The sequence below is a fragment of the Carya illinoinensis genome, chromosome 5 (assembly GCF_018687715.1).
Source record: "Carya illinoinensis cultivar Pawnee chromosome 5, C.illinoinensisPawnee_v1, whole genome shotgun sequence".
NCBI classification, from domain to species: domain Eukaryota; kingdom Viridiplantae; phylum Streptophyta; class Magnoliopsida; order Fagales; family Juglandaceae; genus Carya; species Carya illinoinensis.
In genome coordinates this window covers 5,350,001-5,373,159 of record NC_056756.1, presented here as the reverse complement: position 1 = coordinate 5,373,159, position 23,159 = coordinate 5,350,001, and the positions used below count along the sequence as shown (strand labels likewise).

At 34.5% G+C, this 23,159-nt stretch overlaps 1 pseudogene; it reads left to right on the top strand.

Annotated features, from left to right (window-relative positions):
* Nucleotides 1-11,209: 11,209 nt before the first annotated feature.
* Nucleotides 11,210-12,188, top strand: LOC122309400 (annotated as a pseudogene).
* Nucleotides 12,189-23,159: the final 10,971 nt, after the last annotated feature.

Below are 23,159 nucleotides of genomic sequence, written 5' to 3'. Positions count from 1 at the left end.
TTTTTTTCCAACGGCTCGTAACTTCATAAATACTTACTTTTTTTTTGTTGTTGTTGTGTTTTTTTTTTTTTTTTGGACCTAAAAGTCAATTTCCATTTTCAAGACAATCTACGAAAATGCACAAATAATTATGCTACCTGTTCTTGTATAGCTTGCAATGAGCAAAAGCGTTAACATTTCGAGAAAACCTGCAGAATGCACAAAAAAATATAATGATTTAGCGATGAGGTTTTATTTTAATTAGTTTTGAAACACGTACGGATAATTACAATCCTACATGATCAATCTCTGTTGTACCGATCATGAGGTCTTCCTTTAATTTGTTTGTCAGCTTCTATTCAACTACTGGGGTGTGCGGATATCATTTATATATATATATATATATATATATATTGAATAGGCAAGACCATCCCAAGAAGATAGAGTATCCCAATTAATTTGATGGTATAATTCATATATATATATATATTATTTGTTAATTTATCATTTAATGCTCTATAATAGAATGATGACATAATGGCAAAAAATAGAAGATAAATAGATTTACTCAGTTGACATATAACTTGTAAGGTAAAACTTTGTGCGTTTGGTCATTGATTTTCGGAAAATGGTAGGGTGCTCCCTTATAGTGCCTCCTGCATTTGCCTCCCCACAGCCACGTCAGCCCTTATTAAAAATTAAAAATTAAAAGAAAAAACACAAAATCATTTAAGAGGTTTCAGGATTTTTTATTTTTCATCTCCTATCCTTCTTACTCTTGTTTGGAAGGTGAGAAATTTAAGAACTAAAAAACTCTCTCCCCAGGACATCTTTTCAGCCTCTTTGTTTTCCTTTCAACGTTGAATATATGTATTCAGATATTATTTATCTTCTTTCATTTTTAATAATGACTGACATGGCCGCCACATGGTAAGGTCACGTCAGATCCGTGAGGGTTACTGTAGCAACATCCTTGCGAGTGAAAGGTGAATATTAATTGTTGGATTAATCATTGATTGCGTTAACAAGTGAATTTTTTTTTCACTTATAAATAAAATAAAAGAATAATATTACATGTAATTGTAAAATTGCAAATGCCGTGCATTCACTTTGAAAAAGAATAGAGTCCATGATTAAAAAGTTAATTTTTTTTCATGTGGGTCCCATATTAATTTTTTTTTTAAAGCGATTGCACACTGCTTGCATAATCACGACTACAAATATATTTTATAGATTAACCTATTATGATTCTCGTAATTGATTTGCCACGTAGATCTTTGGTCTTGGAACATGTTTTCGGCTAAAGTGAGTATTGTAAGCTCATCGAACTGAACTGCAAAGCCCAATACAGCGGTCCATGGATTTTTGTTGACTGACATGGATTAATCAAATCCCAATGCTATTTTCAGAAAAACTAAAATAAAGTCGATCATGTGAAAGCATGTCATGCCAACCCGGCGAATCATTGGAAGTTAAAGGGGAATATTGATGCAATTGAACAATGTTACATACAATTAGAAATTATAAACATCGTGTAATTATTTTGAAAAAGAGTGGAGTCTACAATTAAAAAGTTAGTTTTTTTTTTTTCATGTGGGTCCCATATTAATTCATTTTTTTCAAAGCGACTGCACGTCGCTTGCACAATCACGACTGCAAATATCATTTTTCTGATACAATTACAGATAACTATTTTCATTTAATAATTTGTAGTTTTGGATCAGACATTGATTAGTGGACACATGTGGAATGTTATCACTCCATGTATGAGAGAGAGATCGAGCTCAGATTCGTTACCTTGGCAGAGAATTTTAAAAAATTGTATGGAAACTTAGAATTATTGAAGTTAGATAATCTCATGATCTAATTGAAAATTGGTAGACGAGAGAAAATTCTCTCTCACATTGCTGGCTCTCTCTTAATATTTTGTTATGTCGTGATTCGTGTAAAAATATTTTTTCTTTTCTTTTATTTTTTTCCCTGATAGCATATCTACCTACTCTCACCAGCACTGTTTATCGCTCTCGCCCTATATTCTTTTTATTTTTCTCTCACGGATCAGTAGCTTCTCAAGAGAAACTGGCCAAACTCTTCTTTGCTGCACCTCCATGAAACCATCAATCACGAGTTGTCATTAATCCCTTCCGTCGCCGCACTTAGATGGATTGAGAGAAAAGGAGAGAGAGAAATGAAGGTTCTTATAAGGACTCTTCACAAATATATGTATATGTGTTATACGAGAAAAATTAAATATTAGTAGCGAATACTATTGAGCTTATGAAAAACCAATTTTGTCTTGAATATTCTTATCATTTTTTTTTTCAAATCCTTGAATATTCTTATCATATTTCTTTAGTTTCACAACATGTTATGAGCATAAGACTCTAGCCAATTGTAGTATTCTTCGGATCTCTGATCTCTGCTAGTATACAATTAAAGTAAGTATCTTCAATTACAATTTTTTACTTTCATGCTTAATTTTTATTATATCATGCATATGATCGGTTATACCGCATGATTAGGATTATCTGTTGTGCATTTTTATTCCCATAATTTACATGCCAATCATATCTATGGTGAATTTTATTTCCATTGTTTACATTCTAATTTTATCTGTGATGAATTTTTATTCTCATAGTATACATACAAGTTCTGTTTATATTTATATTTTATACTTGTTATAGATTATTAGTGCTAAGGTTCATCTTTATGAATGAATCTTGTAAAGGAAATAAAGCATTCATGAAGGATTACTGTAAAAAAAATAATTTTATCAAAAGTCCCTCACAATAATTTTATAATGTCCTGATGACTTTGTATATAGAGTTTTTAATTTTATTGTTGGAATGCGAGTGTATGTGTTAGGTAGTAACCCCTTTGAGACCAGAAATTGCTCTCTCTCTCTCTCTCTCTCTCTCTCTCTCTCTCTCTCTCTCTCTCTCTCTCTCTCTCTCTCTCTCTCTCTCTCTCCGGCCGTTGCGGATTTTACTCTTTCAAGGATTGAGACCGCTAGACTTGTTATAACCCCCAAAATATGATCTCATTTTTCTCTGTTGGTAATATATACGAGGATAAATTCTTGCAGTGTGTATCCTCAAGTAAGTTACAGACAACGATCCATTCTTCGGCCCCATTAGCTGTCTAGGGCTCTATTACTTGTGATTCATGATTGACTGCATAAATCACGTTGTGATTACATACAAATAGATTAAGATCCCGATTGGTTATCAAAATCCGAAACATCTCATTTTTATTCATCATTATAACTTTTTTAAATTTTTATACAAAATATAATATATAATTTAACCTTTTCAAATCTCAATAAAAAATTAATATTAAAAAATTATATTATAATAATATTTTATTTATTACTATTTAAAACATTTCATTTCATCTCATCTATATAACCAAACGATCCTACAAGAATCTAATCTTTGTACTGAATCTGCTCGATAAGATCTTCATTCTGTTCGTTGGTTAGGTTATGTTCAATTATTATTACTATTTTTTATTTTTTATTTTTGGATTATGTCTTACTCGAATTCTAAGATCTAGAGTGTGTTAAAAATAGACACTTGACCTAGAAATTTTATAATATTTATGACCGACTTAATGAATACAACAAAACAAAGCAATGTGAGAGCTTGATATATAGATGCTATATGGGCATTATACAAATATAAAGAAAGTGTCCAAGAGGACCAAGACTTCAAGATTTGTGCATTTGGCCACTGATTATGAATGCCTCAATAACTCATACAAAAAAAGAAAAAAGAAAAAGAAATAGTTAAAGTACACTATTTCATCTAGAACAGAAACTTTTTGGATCATCTAGAGCATTTTCGACCATTGAAACTCCGATAATTAAGTATCTTTCGATCAAAGTACATCATGGTGACAAAATGACTAAAATACCCACAATCCACTACCTTTGAGGCGTAGGCTAGGCCGTCCAAGATATCGGACGAGTGTGCAATCATCAGTACCACTTCCTTGATAAATATAATGCCACGTGGCCTCTTTTATTCCTCTTTCGAGAAGTTTGACATGCCAAGACTACTACGTATCCTTCCAGTTCCTGCTAACATGTGATCCACACTTCAACAGGATTCTTATTCTCTTCTTGAGAATCTACAAGAAGATGATGAATTGACGCATGAATGGAAACTCGTTCATATGTAAGTTTATTTTTATGAAATTTTTTTTGTGATTATAATAATTCTTAAAGGCTTTTACTGACAATACAATGGCATTGGATCTCAACTTGGTTCATGCAAAGAGTTCTATCTTTCTTAATGCACTTATGAGCTCATAACATTGATGTTCTACTAGTAACCCATTCCAAAGTTAGCACTACTTGGTCGAAGGCTATCTCGTTCACCCTTGTGAAATGAATGCGCTATCTAGACCTCCAAGAATACCCTCTGCTCACAAACAATACTCATGCTCTTGTGCCCTGTTTTGGACTTAGTTTTATAAAGCAAAAAAGAGTTCCTAAGTCTCACGATTCTCACCTCCTCCAATTCTTTGAGGCTCTTTTCAATTCATCTGCCTCTTATCTTGCTATCAAATATGTGAAGGACTCGATTCGTAAAATTGTATATTTGTGTAATCTTAATGATACTTTTGTGCCACTTTCACACTTCAAAACGAGATTAAATAGGACCACCGATTCAATTAAGGAGGCTTTAGATAAGTTTTGCAAGGGAGTGTGTTCAAATTTAAATCGTATTGAGATCATATTTTGAGCTATTGGAATGGAAGCTTGAAGAAGTCATAGAGGGTACAATTCCTAATATACGAGGAAATAAAAGAGCAGCCCACGGCCCATTTGAAAAGAGTAGGTGAGTTCTTGAGGTGTCATTTTTCCTAAGAAGAAAAGGATAGAGGTGAGATAAATGAAATCAAGGTTGTAGTTTTGATCATTTGAGTAACTTGGAGAAGAATAAAAGTGGGGGCTTCAGTTAAGGAGTTGAGCACGTGGCATTTTTCCTATGAGATGAGGTTGGAGGGTGGGTGGACTACTTGACACCTCAAATGACAGATAAATTAAAACATATCACTGAAGAGAAATTTCATGCTATTGGATTAAAATTTTAGGTCTTCCAACTGCTTGCATGGGTGCACCATCGAATTTTGGAGTGCGCATATTATGGCTAATGAAAGCTATTATATACGGGAACATGAGGCCTATTTATTACTTTCGACGCACGTTTATGTTTACAAATCATCTATCAGTAAATCTAAGGTCCTCTTTGGAATGGTAGATGATCTTATTTTATCTCAACATTCAAACAACACAAAGACAAATATTTTTTAATTTTAGATTTTTAATTTTTTTATTTAATCATTATATAATCATTACAACTTTCCCAAATTTCTAAATAAAAAATAAAAAACAATTCATCTTTTTTAAATTTAAAAACAAAAGTTATATGAAAAAATTATATTATAACAATATTTTAACTTTATAATAATTTTATTCAATTTTTTCTCTCTCTTTTTTCAAAATCTCATAAAACATCTTAATTCAAATTATTTCACTACTATATACAAAATCTTTTACTACTATTTACAAATTTTTAATACCTTCTCATCTCAAGTCTTGTTGAATGTTGTACTTCTATGTTGACATATATTTGGTTTTGCTTATATCTACTCCACTGCTCCTCATTGCTTTTTTTTTTTTTTTGAATAAAATAAAAAGCAATCATGCTGCTCCTTGCTTTTGTTTTCAAGTGTTAACTAATAGAAAAAAGCTGGATGCAGGTGGGTTTGCGCAGACCTTACGTAAGATGTGTTAAATTGAAACGGTGCATTTCAAAGGGATGGGTGTGCGCAATTTTATACCACTACAAGAAAAATGGGCTTTTACGACTAATTTATAACAACGAAAAGACTATTAGCAACCAATTTGCACAAACTCACATGTACGTAGCAGTACTATAATAGACACGTGAATGTGTCATAGCCTAGATCCAAACCTCAACATAGATTGATTGGTGTAGTTAGTGAACATTTAGTTGGTCAGGCCCCACTATCCACTAAAAAGTCACAAACAATGTGTTACGATATAGAGGGTTAAATTCTTTAACTAAATTAATATCCAATTATCTTAAAGTTTTTGAATCAATAATTATGTCTTTAATAATTAGTATCTTAATAAAAATTACATCACAAGTTCAAATTATAGAAGGAGAGACATATAGATTGGATTAAAATGTTTTAATACTATGTATAGGTATAGTGTTAAGTCATTGAATACCGATAGATGAGTTAGACCGTCAAAACAGAAAGGGCTATAATCGGATCAATGTCAATAGAGTAGGTCAACGTGGACGTTGGATTTAGAAGCGTGATGAAATGTTATGAACCTGAGGGTTAAATGTTTTAACCAAATTAGTATCCACTAGTTTTATGGCTTTTGAATCAATGATTGAGTCTTTAACAATTGGTATCATAGTAGATACTATGTCACAAGTTTAAGTCACGAATGAGGCAATCTATAGGCTGGATTAAAATGCTTTGATACTATGTATGGGCATGGTGTTAAGTCATTGAATCAAAATTTTGAATTCTGTTCCGGTTAAAGCATTGAAAGGGAATATTTCAATACTAGTACATTTTAATGCACCATTTCAAGACAATCGCTATATGGATAAATTATATATATATATATATATATAGAAAAATTATATTATAAAATAATATCAATACAAGTTTTAAAAATATACATATTAAAAAAAAACTCAATAATATTTCTAAGTTGTAATTAGTTCTCAATCCAATTGCAAAAAATATCAATGTAAAAAAAAAAAAACTACTAAAAAAAATCAAATATCTTCATCTAGAAAACACAGTACATATACGCTAGTTTATCCCTTACTGTTCAAGGAATAATATTTTAATCTTGCAGTATGATATTATTCCATGGATGAGGCACAGTGCGTGTACGCTTTTATAGTGCAGATATGGTAGAAGGGTTATTAACTTGTAAAATTGGGTAGTTTGTTGTGGCTGGTTGCACCCTTTCCTTTTACTCCACCAAAACGAAATGTTTGATTGACCTGTTCTCCATCAAAAGGTGAGGCGCTTCTTTTCCTTTTCCCTCTAGTCTGGACCATCCATCCGAATCAATCAAATTCCAAAAATCTTTTTTCAGCTTGAGACAGAAGCCATTGTCGGAGCCTCCCACACTATGGCCGATAAGAAGCTGATCATCATGGTTGAAGGCAACGCCGCCATGGGTCCCTTATGGCAATCCCTTGTTTCTGATTACCTTGAAAAGATTATTTGGTCTAATTGGCTCTCTTGCTCATTTACTTTATTTCAATTCATGTATTAACATTTCTCTACTATTTATTGCTTTTGTGTTGGATTCTAAGCTCTTTAGAAAATATTTTAATAATAAAAGGATTATATAAAAGTAAATCTGTGGTTTAATATAATATGTCAGTTTGTAAAGATACTTTTATTATAAAATAGATCATCTAATAGATTTTATGAATCCACGTTAGTTTATAGCTTACTCTGTGTAATTTTTTTTGTCTGAAGCAATTCTTAAGGACTTTATTAACTTGCTTGTATGGGAAATGGTGCATATACCTGTGATGAAAAGGGTAGAGGCTTTTACAAGTTTTTCCTTTTTTTTTTTAGAATATTTTTCAAATTGCCATTAAGCCCAATTCTGAACTGGAATAAATGTTTCCTATAAACAAATTTTACTGTAAAAATTGTGTCATATAATATATTTATGATCATGATTGATATTGGATTTTAGGCATTTCCTTACTTCTGCCCAACCGTTCTTTACATCCTTGTGTGTTTGCGTGATTTTGTGTGCCATTGGATTTGGGGGACAATACTTGTACTTTAAGACAACTAATTGGGCCCAACCCAGGAATATAGATAAAAAATATTGAGATATCATAATTATAGTCATGGCTAATTATAGTCATGGTTAAACAAATGTCGTATAATTATTTAAAAATAAAAATAAAAATAAAATTTATATGAAAAATTTAATTTTTTAATAATAAATTTTATTTAATTTTTTAAAATAATTATACGATACTTACACACTTTTAATTTTAAGCATTAGTCAAAAATGTCACATACAGTAGCACGGTTCTCAAGCCAAGACAACTAACTGGCCGAGTAAGAAGGTAACATAGCTGCTTAGAAGAAAAAATAAATAAATAAGAAAAAAGCTACTCAGTCTCCGATTTGCCTAACGCACGCCACACTCCTATCACAACCCCCAGGAGATTTGCCCGGGACCACACCTCGGCACGACCTATGGAGGGTCAGGACAGTCACATGGCTAGTTTGCTTGCATGCCTTGGCTCAAACCATGACACGCAGCGGGCGAGCATGGAGGCTACTGACCGCGCGCAGACCATACGTGCAGGCTTGCGCGTGCCCTTGAGCGTGCATCTGCGCGCATGCATGCGTGCCCCCACACCACCTAGCAAGGCCAGTGGCGTGCCCCGGGCACGCCACCCAACGCACGGCTCCAGCCCGTGCCTTGCAGAGCAAGTTAGTGGCATGCCTCGCGGCATGCCATCCAGCGCATGGCTCCAGCCCATGCCTTGCGGAGCAGGTCAGTGGCATGCCCACCAGGCATGCCAACCAGCGCATGGCTCTAGCCCATGCCTTGCAGACTCAGCGCCTAGGCCCCCAGCCTGGGCCATGCCATGCACCATCATGGCTTACCTTCAGCAAGCCATGCCCATCATGCCGTGCACCACCATGGCTCACCTTCAGCAAGCCATGCCCACCATGTTGTGCACCACCTTGGCTCACCATCAGCTAGCCATGCCGCACCACCCTGGCTCACCATCAGCCAGCCATGCCGCGCACCACAATGGCTCACCACCCAGACAGCACCACCTGACCATGGACCGACCTGACCACCGTGCACCACCTAGCCACCATGGGCCATGCATGCCACGGCTAGCCTTGGTCCATGGCCATTATCTTGTTATTTATTTTATTTATTTAATTTACTTTATTTATTTATTTTCTAGGGACCTATTGGGGGTTTCCAATTTGTTTTTCTTATAAATAGGACCTCCTTCATTTGCTTTAGGATCTTTTGGCAAAACTCCTAGAGGGAAGACTCTTGTTTGAGAGATCACAAACTGGTGCCTTTGCACTTAGGCTTTTTGGGTGCAATTCGTGAATCCCAAAGAGAGAATCACACTTTGCAATTCGTGAATAAGTGTGATTCAATTTATCTTGTTCTTGCAACTTGGTGCAATTCGTGAATCCAAGTTGTGTTTATCAATATATGAGGTTTATTCATTACTTGTGCAATCCGTGAATCAAGTATTGATTATCCCTTTTATGTGTTTGTTCATTCAAGTTCATTAGTATTTTGCTATTGTTCTTGAGCATTCTTCGTTGTTCTTGAGTGTTCTTCATTTTGCACTCAAGTGTTCTTCATTGTTCATGCATGTTCTTCATTTTGTTCATGCATGTTCATCATTGTTCTTGAGGTGTTCTTATTGAAGTTGGCTCATTCAATCCGTCCAACCCCTCAAAATCGCCCACCATAGTGTTTGTCAACTTTCCATAGTTGATTGCTTCATCCATTACCCTAGCCGACCACCCCACTTTCCAATTAAGATTCCTATCATTTAGGAATCCTAATTGATCTCTAAAATCACTCCCATAATCAGCCATTCATATCTCCATCATATCCCAAGATTTTAGGAAGGTCATCTCCAAGATTCCAAGATTTTAGGAAACTTCCTAAAATCTCTCCTTCATCAAATTTTGGCCAGCCCTAGCCATTCCCTCCACATCACTCATCTTCAATCCTAGCCACCCATCTTACATTTTCCAAACCCTAAACACATCATCCAAATCCTAAGCCTATCTTCCAAGTGGCGCCTACACCATAGCACTCACTAGTGTCGTGCGCCCATCACCTTTGAACCACACCATCACTCTTCATCTTCCATCACACCATACACCCATCTTAGCCCAAACACTTAACCCCACCATCCCCAAGTGGTCATATGACCACTTGTGCACGTGAGCCAAGGAAGAGAGGAACCAAGGTTCGGTCATCATAAGGCCACCATTGGCGTGGAGGACTCGATGTTTTGGGTCTAGACCGAGGACCTCAACACAAATTGGTGCTTTCATTGAGAGGATTCTTGTTTGGTGATTTTGAGAAGTTCTCACTTCTCCAAGAGGTAAACAACGGGATAACTCAACCTTGTAAATTTGATTGGGAGGTCCACGGAGGACCTCGACATTGTTTACTTTCTTGTTGCTTATGAAATTGTGAAATTGAAGTTTGGGGGTTGAGGTAGAGGACGCAGTAGTGTTACTTGAAGGGGTCGGCCACCCTTGAAGGTGGAGGACCCGTGGTAGGACTTGTGCTTGTGCAAGAGGGGTTGTCCATCCACATAGGTGGGCAACTCAAGGTTGGACCTTTGAGGACTTTCCCTATGTCCAAAGAGTGTTCAAGTTGCTGTCCAAGCTCCATCAAATAGAGAGTTTTCGGTTTGCAAGTCGGTTTGCAAGTGTTTGAGAAGCTAGTTTGCAAGCGCCATGTCCGGGGTGAAGGTAGAAACCGGAGGAGAGAGGAGTTCCAACTGGGAACGCCTTGAGATGCTTGAGGGGCATACATCTAAGATCATGGACATTCTTGGTGAGGTCAACACTAACATGACCGAACTAAGGATGGCCTTGAATGCCACCTCTCGGGATAGCATTGAGAATAGAAGATCCTTAGATTCTATGCGGAGAGAGAACCATGAGAGCATAGAAAGGTTGGAGAGAAGACTTGTTGAAGACCAAGGGCAACGCCATGAGACTAATGGACAATTAACTCAATAAATAAAGGTAACATAGCTCTTCTCGGCCAATTAACTTCCTAGTGGCCCCGTTTCCAATTATCTTTCTTTCAATTTTTTTTTTGTCATTATTTCTTTCTATACTTTTAAAATAAAATAAAATTATATAGATCATGGCATCATGCTTGGATAATGGATACTATCGGATCAAGTATATACACTTTATAATGTTTGTCGGATCAGTCATACACGCACTTGATTACGCACGAGGGGTATTGTCTTTTCTTTTTTGTTTTTGGGAAGTACTGTAACATGCCTTGGTGTCCCTATATAATATTTATATAACAAGCATGTATGTATAAATGTTAAGCGCTAAACGAGTTGAGACCCTATTATTTACAACTATCCTAGCTACTAACATGTCTACACTTCAACATGATGCTTCTCCTCGTCCCTATAATCTACAAGAAGATGATGAACTGACCCAAGAATGCAAGGACTTCATATCCTCCTTGCCAACAGAAGACTCGCTCTGCCAATACAACGGATTTTGGATCCCAACTTGGTTCATGCAAGGAGTTCTAGCTTTTCAGAAACACTTCCAAGCTCATGACACCGATATTCTATTTGCAACTTCTCCCAAAGTTGGCACTACTTGGTTGAAGGCTATCTTGTTCACCTTGGTAAACAGGATGCAACATCACGTTGACTGTCAAGAACATCCTCAGCTCACAAACAATCCTCATGTTCTTGTACCCTATTTGTATTTGATTCTACACAATAAAAAGGAGGTTCCAGATCTCACCCCCTTTACCTCTCCGAGACCCTTTTCAACTCATTTGCCTTACGTCTTGTTACCAACATCTGTGAAGGACTCAAGTTGTAAGATTGTGTATTTGTGTAGGAACCCCAAGGACACTTTTGTCTCACTATGGCACTTCCAAACCAAGTTGAATTGGACCACAGACTCACTTGAGGAGGCTTTAGATAAGTTTTGTAGGGGAGTGAGTTCCCTCGGGCCATATTGGGATAATGTTGTGGGTTATTGGAAGGAAAGTTTGGAAAACCCTCAAAAGATACTTTTTTTAAGGTATGAGGAAATGAAAAGAGCAGCCTTCCACCCACTTGAGGAGATTAGCTGAATTCTTAGGATGTCCTTTTTCCCCCGAAGAAGATGCCAAAGGTGCAGTAAATAATATCTCAAGGTTGTGTAGTTTTGATAATTTGAGTAACTTGGAGGTGAATAAAAGTGGAGTTTCTCGTCGAGGAGTGAAGTATGCCACATTTTTCTGCTGCGGTGAGGTTGGAGGGTGGGTGAACTACTTCACACCTCAAATGGTAGAGAAATTAAATCATACTATCGAAGAAAAATTTCATTCTATAGGATTAAAATTTTAGATCTTTTAAGTTGTGTCACCAAATTTTAGGTTATATTAATGCTCCCTTATTTTTTATGAATAATTGTGTTAGTGGTACCTATTATATATGTGAGCGGGCCTATTCTGTATCAATATTTATGTTGACATATAAAGTGAGAAATATATGTTGTATTCTCTAATTGTTATTTCTCTTTGATGCATATGATGATGATCATAAGGATATAATTCTTGTGCCAACAACAGCCTGGGTTCAGTACCTTATAATATTTTTCTTCATTCTATTGATCATAGGTTGGGAAAAACTTACTTTCCCCCATTCATGTCTCTACCTTTATGTTGTATTTGGACAAAACAAATAACTTAGCCATTACCTTTTCATGCATGGATGGGACAATCATATTTCCGTTGCGATTGCATCATGTGCTTCCGGTTGAAGTTATATTAGTTTAACGATGGATAGACATGCAAAAGGAAATAAATCCAACTATTAGGGAGCCAATATATATATAACGATCCTGCTACCGATACCGATAGTTTGGACCAGTCACTATAACTTCGTTTCATTTTTTTTTTCAGTTACATATTTTTAAACATCTTTAAACATTTTATAAAAAAAAATATATACAAATTTACTAATAATCACTTTCTTAACCATTGAATACAAAAAAAAAAAAAAAAAAAAAAAAAAAAAAAAAAAAAAACAAGTATCGATTTATTTGGGGACCAATTTATCGGTCCGACAATCTCCAAGCATTTTCTATGGAGAATACTAATATGCCTCATGGGTTTGCCCTCTCATTTTCATCGCTCATATATTTAATTCTTTTTAATTTTTTTCTTTACTTAATGATTAATAAGGAAATGACTTATAGTATATTGGTGTATTTTTTTACTTTTTAAAAATATTTAAATATGTTAAAAAAATGTAAAAAAGCAAAGAAGAAAAAAAGAGAGAAAAATTTATACTAGTGGGTATGCCCACTGGTCAAAGCTAAGTAGCATACTAGCACCACCATTTTCCTATATACATGATCGCCTTATGGCATAGGCTAGACCGTCACTAATATCGTCATCCAGACCTAGTTCGGTCCATACTGCTGTGTGGAAAGTAAAAGTAAAAAATATTGGACGAATGCATAATCATTAGTACAGCCTTATAATTGAGAAATGATATGTACATCCACGTAATACTTTGTAAAAAAGTGAACCTCACCTAAAAAATTATAAAACAATTATTATTTTAGTGAGATTTAATTTTTATAAAAGTCTTGCACGAAACTTATTTATTTAAGAGATATATTTAGAATTACTCTTGAAATGCTTTGTTGTATTTTTATATTAACCTCCTTTTGGCTATTCGCAATTGGATCTATTTAGTAGTCATACGGTGGTACTTTTTGTTACTTTGAAGAGTAACAAAAAAATTGTTTCACTTAGTAAGATCGATCTTGCTTTTTTGCGCTTAAAAAAAAGAAAAAAAAAATAAAAAAGAATTGATGTAGCTCCTTTTGTGCTTCTTATAAATCAAGGTTCTTATATTTTCTATTTGCCCAATCTCACTGAAAAATGATTTCAATGCCATTGGGCACCAGTAGCCTTCTAGCAAAGCACCTAATTTATCATGGTCTAATTTGTGATGTAAATCTTAGTATGATGCAATTGGCCATTGAATAAACTTCACGGGAAAAGTGCAATGGTGGCTTGTTTGGTCCGGTTTGGCTTAATTTTGTACATTTTTTAGAACCGAATCGATATACATCTATTTTGAAAATTTAATAATCGATATCAGACCGATTACTAGGGGTGGGCTCTGACTCCGTCGGAGTCGGAATGGGCAACTCCAGACAGGAGTCGGAGGAAAAAATTTTTCCAACTCCGACTCCGTTCAGAGTTCGAAATTCCGATCGGAGTATATTTGGGCTTTGGCCCACCTTCTACTCAGAAGGCCCACCTCCGACTCCGAAAGCCCACCTCAAAAGGTCCATTCGCAATTGAAGGCCCAACTACTTAAATAACATAAATACAAATGACATTGATTAAACAATCATACATTACACAACCAAAGAGTAGTAAATTAGTAATTGAACATTGACAAAGTCTTGATTCTTGAACATCGAGAAAGGAAAAAGTCTTGATTCTTGAAGTTGAAGCCAATAGCCACTACCATTCGGCATTCGTTCTTATAATGTTTTATCTGCAAAATAATACATATGAAAATATTTTATAAAAAATATAGTATGAATTATGAAATGGTCAATAATTTTTTAAATAATTTAAAAATACTAATCTAGTACCTGAATAGCATCATTACAACACATGAATACAACTTCTCATCCATGTAACTTGTAACTCATCCACAATTATCACTTATCTGCAACTATGCTAGGGTTCACAAGTAGGTCTACAAAATCATAAAAATTAGAAGTTGAATAATTAAAACATTACAAATATTTAAATTATTATTTAAAAGCATATAAACTATAAATTTACTTGATTCAAGCCTATAGTTCTCGGGATCAATGATATCTACTCTAACGAGCATTTCACATAGCCAGTTCTGTGTGCAAATGAGGGCCTCCACAGTTGAAGCTAACAATGAAATCTGATAAGCATCTAACACATGACCTCCAGTGCTAAACCCCAACTTAGAGGCAACCGTAGTGATAGGAATAACCAACAGATCTTGGGCTATTCGGGAAAGAATAGGAAACTTGGTGGAATGAACCTTCCACCAAGTTAATAATTAAAATGCATCACTAGGTGCCTCGACATCTTCCATCAAATAGCATTCAACCTCAGATCTACACTACATAATATTCCTTGATGCACGCCTTTGATGATATCGCTGCACCAATGGTGATGAAAGAGCTGCAGCAGAAGCAGTGTAATCACTGGAAGATATCAAACTAGTTGGGTGTGAGGAGCTACGGCTACCACTTGTTGAAATAGGATGACTATTATTGTTGTAGTGGCCATATAAGCCATCAATATCATTTCTCAGCTCTCTAATAAACTCTTTAGCCTTCTCTTCCCCAAGGATTTTAATAAAGAAAATATGTATAATTTCCAACTTATATCAGGGGTCAAGGTTGCAGCCACAAGTAATAATCTATTTATCTTCACAATATCCCTCAATATTTTTCATATTTTGATTTTATCCTCATAGCCGTAGCAAATAACAATCCCTCACTATTAGCATAACTCTGTTGCAAGTGTTCATGAATCCTCGAAAGCTTGTCGAAGTACAAGTTTGCAGTACAATATTTGGATCCAGATATCCACATAATTGTATCATAAAACAACTTCAAAAAATCAACAAAAGACTTCACACGATCCTAATCAACTACATCCAGCGCACCGAGTCCCCTTCTCCCCCAGTACACTCCATCAAAGCATACCTCAGACTCCCATCCTCGACCTCCATTTGCTAGAACGCTCTTTTGTACTTCCGCGCCACCACCAACATCATATATGTGGAGTTCCATCGAGTCGGAACGTTCAAGCACAACATGACGGAACATGGAATCTGAAGTTGTTCTGCTATCACCTTAAACTTGCCAAGCCTTTGAGGGAAGCCCTCACATATGTCACAATGTTGCAGACTTTGGTAATTGAATCATCAACCTCCTTCAACCCCTCTGAAACAATGAGGTTGATGATATAAGCACAACATCGAACATGTATAAATTCGTGTCCACGAATGATATCTTCTTTTACCGTTGTATTCCTCTTGAACCATTCAATTGCAGTATCATTGGCACTGGCATTGTCAACTGTGATACAAAGGACTTTTTTAATACCCTAGTCCTGAATACAATCATCCATTATTGCACCAATGGATGCACCCTTGTGATCAACAATCTCTTTAAATCCAATTATCCGTTTATGCAGTGTCCACTCGCTATCAATAAAGTGGGCTGTGATACACATGTAGCCTACAATTTGTATGGACGTCCATGTATCAGTGGTGAATGACACTCTTTAGCTAGTCTGAGAAAAAATCTCCTTCATTTCCGTCTTCTCCTTCAAATGCCTCTTCAAACAATTTTGCATAACCGTATACCGTGAAGGCATGAGAAAACGTGGCTCAAGACAGCGCACAAATTTGTTGCAGCATTTCTTATCAACTTTGGTAAAAGGCATCTCATCAGTAATGATCATCTCTGCAAGTAATTCCCGCAACATCTTCTTACTATATTGAGGGATTATAAGTTTCTTAACATGTGATCCACCAGCATCAGTTGCCATTTGAGTTTCGTAACTCAGTTTGGTTTGATCAGTGCCAATGGCCACCAATTCCTTCGCAATTTTATACCGCTGGCAACTGGTAAGATGTGCTATTAATATACTGGTGCCTTGCTTTTTCAAATGGCAACCACAAAGTTGCCCACAATGGTTACATCTTGCTTAAGGGTTCACATGATCATTAGGAATTTTAGTGAAATGTTCCCACGTCCACGATTGTTTTTTAGAAGGCCGTGGTGGTCGATCATGCTCAATGGGCACATCTGCCATCTCCTCCTCTTCATTGAGCATATCTTTATCTTCTCCTTTTATATCTACTGGGAGTCGACTGGATTCATAGGAAGTAGCTGCTCTAGATGGGGCTCTAGGGGTGGAAGTACATGCCGTCGTTGGGGTGGAAGTACACGCCGGTGTAGGAGCACTGGCCTTGTCTCCACAATCTCTACTTCCACTAACAGTAGAATCCATACTATTTGAAATCAAAGAACCTGAAAAATTAAATTAAAAGCAGGAGGTTAGTTGTTAAAATAAAAAATGTAAATACTATAAATAAAATAAAATTAGAGCAAGTAAGTATATGCTCTTAATTAAATGTAAGTTGTTGGTTTCTTTAAGCAAATAACTAATATTGAATAATTATATATGGTCCAAAAGTAGGCCGTGAGGTCCCTTCCAGTCATCTAATATAATGCAAACAAAGTGCTAGGTAGCCAAAACTTCAAAAAGAAATGAGTTAAGGGAAAATATATATAGGAAGTTTTGTTGGAAAAGTGAGATCATCATGCACAGTATGATGATATTTCTTACTTGCGAGTTTATATATCTTGAAGAGGGAATTAATTGCTGGATTATCAAACCAATTGAAAGTTAGTTCCCAATTGTGCCTTTATCAGAAGCTAGCCGCGCGCGGAGAGTATTTAAGTCCTTTGTATAAATTGAATTCAATTCCACATGAGAATAGAAGTAGTCTTCATTTATTATTCTATTACTATCCCATTTATTAATGTTGTAAATGTATACTATAAATAATTATGTGTACCACATGGAGAAGAGCGTTACGAAGCACAGATCAAGGGCGGATTGCTTCGAATCTAATACTCTGAAAGTACGAAAACCAACAACCAGCATAGAAGCAGCTTCCCCACCCCCAATACGTTGAAATCTGAAAAAATAAGTAATAATTTCTTTATGGGGTTTCAGTACCTCAAAGTCCAAACCCTAGCTAGCAAGTTTTACCATTATTTTAAATAGTTGTGAATAAGTAATTAACTATATATATATATATATATATATATAAATGCTACGGTCATTTCCATAGAGTTTGTGTGTATGTATAGATTGCATATGTACAATATATAAAGTTTGTGTGTATATATATGATTTAACATACAGCAATATTTGATTTATGCTGAAAATTAATAATTACATATATTTATGCAAACGCCTCATATTTATGTGTGTGTATATATAATTATATATCATTCCTTTTATTTTGTTTGGTAATGTTGACAGAGAGACAGATTTTAAGAGAAAGAATATAAACAAGTCAAAATTGGTTTTTGTTTAAGAAACTAGTTTTGAAACAAAAGCTAAATAACCCTGGATTGAATTTAGAAATTAAAGGTATATGAAATTTCATATTAGTTGTTGTGAGAAGAAAGTCGTGTGGTTTATAAATATGATTTGAATAAGCTTTAATTATGATTTTGATTAGTTCTTTAATTGGTCTTTAGAAATAATATACATCTAATATAGATTTAAGCCTTGTTCGAAGTGATTCTGTACGGAAGAATCATTGGTTTTTTCTCAGGGACATTTTAACAAACACATTCCGTTCACTGTCCAACCACAAACACCATGATAAAATTTATCACGTGTTCACACCATGATCCAAACATATTCCTAATTCCTTACAATCTACACAATCCAAAATCAATAGCCATATAGTTATACAGATTTATAGAATATAAATCCACAATCTCTACTAAAAGGCATGAATCTAAATCCCAAAACTTACCGGTAGATGGCGGCGTGAACTGTGAACACGACAACGTGACGATAGCAACCTGGTGGCTCGTTGGGTAGTTAGGCGTGCAAGTCTATGACGGTGCGCCGTGAGCCGTGCGAGTTTGCGACGATGTGTGCGAGAGACGAAGAGAGTGAGGTGAGACCGTGAGATTGTGACTGACTGTGGTCTGTGAGTGGTCCGAGATTGATGGAAGAAGAAAGGGCTCAAGCGGTTTGGTCCTCACGGAGCAAAACGATGGCGTTCCTATTTAATTGGAACGGCATCGTTTAAGATAGTAAAGAAGTAAAATAAACATAAAACACAGATGCAAAACGATGCATCTGTGTAAATTATTAAAAATAAATCAGAGTTCGGAGTTCGGAGCCATGATTGACTCCGACTCCGAGTTCCACTCAGCTTGCTGAATCCGATTTTTGACTCCGATTTTTGAAACTCCAACTCTGATATAATCGGAGTCGGAGTGGATGTCAGCTGGAATCGGAAATTTCAAAAATCTGCACACCCCCACCGATTACTATAGAGACCAGAATTTTCAATTTTTTCAATTTCGGTTCGATTTTTCCAATTTTACGAATTATCTATATTAATAATAATATGATGTTTACATACACTAAACTTTTAGTCTATTTATACTAAAATATAAGTATATTATTTTATAATAATTAACATATACTAGTATAGTATTGAATTTAATTATAGTCTATATAAGTTAGACTTTTTATATGAGTATATATGATCAAATGTGTAAAAGAGTATTTACAAAAAGAATATATATTAATTTATTATACCAAAAAAAGTATTAATTCTTGATATATATATATATATGTATATATATATATATCAAAATAAGTTTATATAATAACTTAATATTTATATTTATATTTAAGACTAAAATTTATATATTATATCAAATGTTATGTTAAAAATTATAAGATTAATTTTATGTTATAAGACTAATAGACTTGAATAATAATATTAGAATTTCATGTTATATTAATTATCAATTTAACATATAATATATATAATATAATATAAAAATTATAAATAATCAATCTGATTATGATTAAACCTGTTTTCAAAATATGAAAACCGATACGGTGTTTAAAACTAGTTTTGATTCTTACAAATTGGTACCACACTGAACCGTTTACAAATCGGTATTGGTCCAGTCCAATTCAACCCCTTTTTTGGTTTTTTTAACACCCAAGTATTGGCTTTTTAGACATATTGCTTGCATATATGCCGAACCTTTCTTTTCATCCTTTTGCTTGGGAAATGATCGAAGTATGATTCGTGGGGAGGTTAAAAAAATATAAAAAAATAATGTTATATACAGTCATATAATGTGTAAATGTTGCATAATTTTTTTAAAAAGTGAGATTTATTATTAAAAATTAAATTTCTTTTCATACAATAAGTTTCTTATTTACTTTTTTTAAAAAAATAATTATACGATATTTATACACCTTATAATTGTAAATATTATTTCTATTAATGGGTAGTGGGTAAATGTATGAACGGTACTATTAAAATACAGAGTGGGAAAAAAATATAATATAAAATTTGTACATTGTGGTTAAAAAATATGGATTCAGATATATGTTTGAACGTTATTGCCTGTCAATTGACGTATGGGTTGTACTTTCTGGAGACAGTGTAAAAAAAAGGAAAACATAAATGCTAATTCATTCGAGAAAAGCTCTAGAATATATTTTTCGAAACAAAAAAAAAAACAAAATATTAGTTTAAATATTTTTAGTGATTAAAGAAGTATTTTTTAATAATATTATAATTTTTTTTAAAATATTTAAGAATATAAAAAAATGAATGAAAAAAATAAATAAAAATAAAAAGAAAATTTTGTGCTTGTCAGGAGATATTCAGGTTGCATCACTTGGGGATGTAGCGTTGCTCGAAAATAAAAATAAAAAAAATCAATAACTATTACATAGTTCTCTTGTAGTGGAGTAAATTCAACTAAAGGTAGTTTTTGGAGAGTGAGATAAGATGAGATGAGATGAGAATTTTATAAATAATAATAAAATAGTTTGTGAATAGTAATGAAATAGTTTGAGTTGAGTATTTTTTAGATTTTGATAAATGAGAGAAAAAGTTGATAAAAAAATATTATAAAGTTAAAATATTGTAATAGTATAGAAATTATTTTTGTTTGAAAATTTAAAAAATTTGTAATGATTAGTTTTAAAATTTTATATTTAAATTATATTTGTGAATAAGATAGGATAAAATGAAAAGAGATTATGTGAGAATTTTGTATTTCATCTGAAGTCCCAAACCTATCCTAAGGGTAAAATATATAAATTAATTACACAATTTGGAGATATTATAGATTATAAAAACAATTAAATTATACTTTGGATAACCTTCTAAGTTATAAATATTAATTCAGTTCGTGTCTCGTGATAGTTGATATCGAAACCAAAACACAGGCATCTACGGGAGAGTGAGTCCATTTGGCCCTTGTTGGGATCATGTTTTAAATTGTTGGAAGGAAAGCATAGAAAAACAGCTCAAAATATACTTTTTTTGAAGTATGAGGAAATGAAAGAGTAACCCACCACCCATTTGAAAATGATAGCTGAGTTCTTGGATTATCCATTTTCTCCAGAAGAAGAGGCAAAATGTATGGTGACTGATATTTTAAGATTGTGCAGTTTTGATAACTTAAGCAACTTGGATGTGAATAAAAATGGAAGGCAGTACATTCTAGATCATAACACGACACTATGGTGCCAAGACATAAACAATGCATCATTTTTTCGCCGAGATGGTACTGGAGATTGGGTGAAATATTACTTCACACCTCATATGGCGGATGGATTAGACCATATTATTGCAGAGAAAACTCATGGTACTGGATTGAAACTTGAAGTCTTCAAGTTACATCATCTTCTTCATGGATCCCTATTATGCATTGATTAATACATTGTTGATGTTTTTTATTTGACATTTTGCAGCAAGATAATTAAATTTGTTGTATTAATACTGTCAACATACGCTTGTGTTGACGGTTGGCAAAATGGATTTGTTATATTACGTAATGTAGTTGAATTTAAGTTGAAATTTGTTTGGGAATATTTAAAATAAAGTTGTATTGATATTGATGACTTGCAAAAATTTCATATTGTAGATTTTACAAGTTCGCTCGAGCGGAGGCTTTTGGCCGCTCGAGCGAATTCAGGCAGATTCAAATGCTCGACTGCCGCTCGACAGGGAGCTCGAGCGGATTGCTGAAAAACAAAGATCGCTCGAGCGGAGACATTGGCCGCTCGAGCGAATTCAGGCAGATTCGAACGCTCGACATGCGCTCGACAGGATGCTCGAGCGAAATCAGACAAAGTCGAACGCTCGATGTGCGCTCGACACCTCGCTCGAGCGAACATCATATTTTGACAGATTTTAGGTTTTCCGCCGTGACACCATATAAAAGTAATTTTTCACTCTAGGGTCGCGAGTTTTGACTGGAGAACACTTCTTGGGAGAGAAAAACATAGCTAGAGGGATTCAAATCATCTATTTTTGGAGAGGGAATTCCAATTATTGCACGTACGTTGGAATCATACACGAGCACGGACGAAAGAAAAGCGTTGAATCGTTTCCTTGAGCTTTTGACGATGAGTTGAGGCTGGAAGGAGGATTTTTCAGTGTTTATTTTCTTCCCATCTTCTCAGAACAATTATGGTGAATTCGTTTATGTTGAATTCCATTTCTAGCATGAGCTAAATTTTCTTCATTCTAGGAAAATGATGTAACCTATTTCCGAACTATGCTTGATTGTCTATGCTAATTTAATGCAATTCTCTCTTTGTTTATCTGATTTATTATGAATTTATTGCTTCTAATTAACTGGCCATTGATTAGATAATAAGTAATCTTGTGATTTGCTATCGAAAGAGGGAATCATAGGGTAGATCTTGGATATTTCAGCATAGGTAAGTATAGAGATCGAAAGACTTGTATGAACCTATGTAGTAATTAAATCATTGGTCTTATTGCATGCGTTCTTGATTATTGAATTTGCATATTCTTGTGTGAATTGATAACCAAGAGTCAATTCCAATTGACTATCGAAAGAGGCTTTTGGATGAATTAGAGATTTGCTAATAGACAAAAGAGATTTAAATTAAATTAGCTGGATGAAAAAAGCATAGTGAAGAAGCAGGTGAAATCGATTTCCTAGAAGTTTTCTTCCCATTAATTTGATCTTCGAACGTCAGTGTTATTTCCTTTGCACATTTTTCTTTGAGTTGATCTAGTTTAGATTGCAACTACAAAAATCTTAGTGATTCCTCTAGATAAAATCAAGTTTAGTATAATTTTGATATTTGGCAAACGTAAGGTACTAATCCTTGAGGACGATACTCTTCTTATTACTTTACTATAAAATTACGATACTGTGCACTTTCAGTTTTGCACCGGTCAAGTTTTTGGCGCCGTTGCCGGGGATTGGTTTATTCTTATTCTTTTTGTCAATATCGATACAAAGTAATCTTGGTTTTAATTTAGAATTTTGTTTTAATTTGTTCTACAGATGTGTTTTTGACATTGGATGCGCCGTGCTAGATCTCGTGATATTATTCCTGTTGATCCAGAGATTGGAAGAACTCTTAGATCACTAAGAAGAAATAAGATACTAGCCATGGCTGAAGAAGATCATGAGGTACTACCACGCACCTTGAAGGACTATGTACGGCC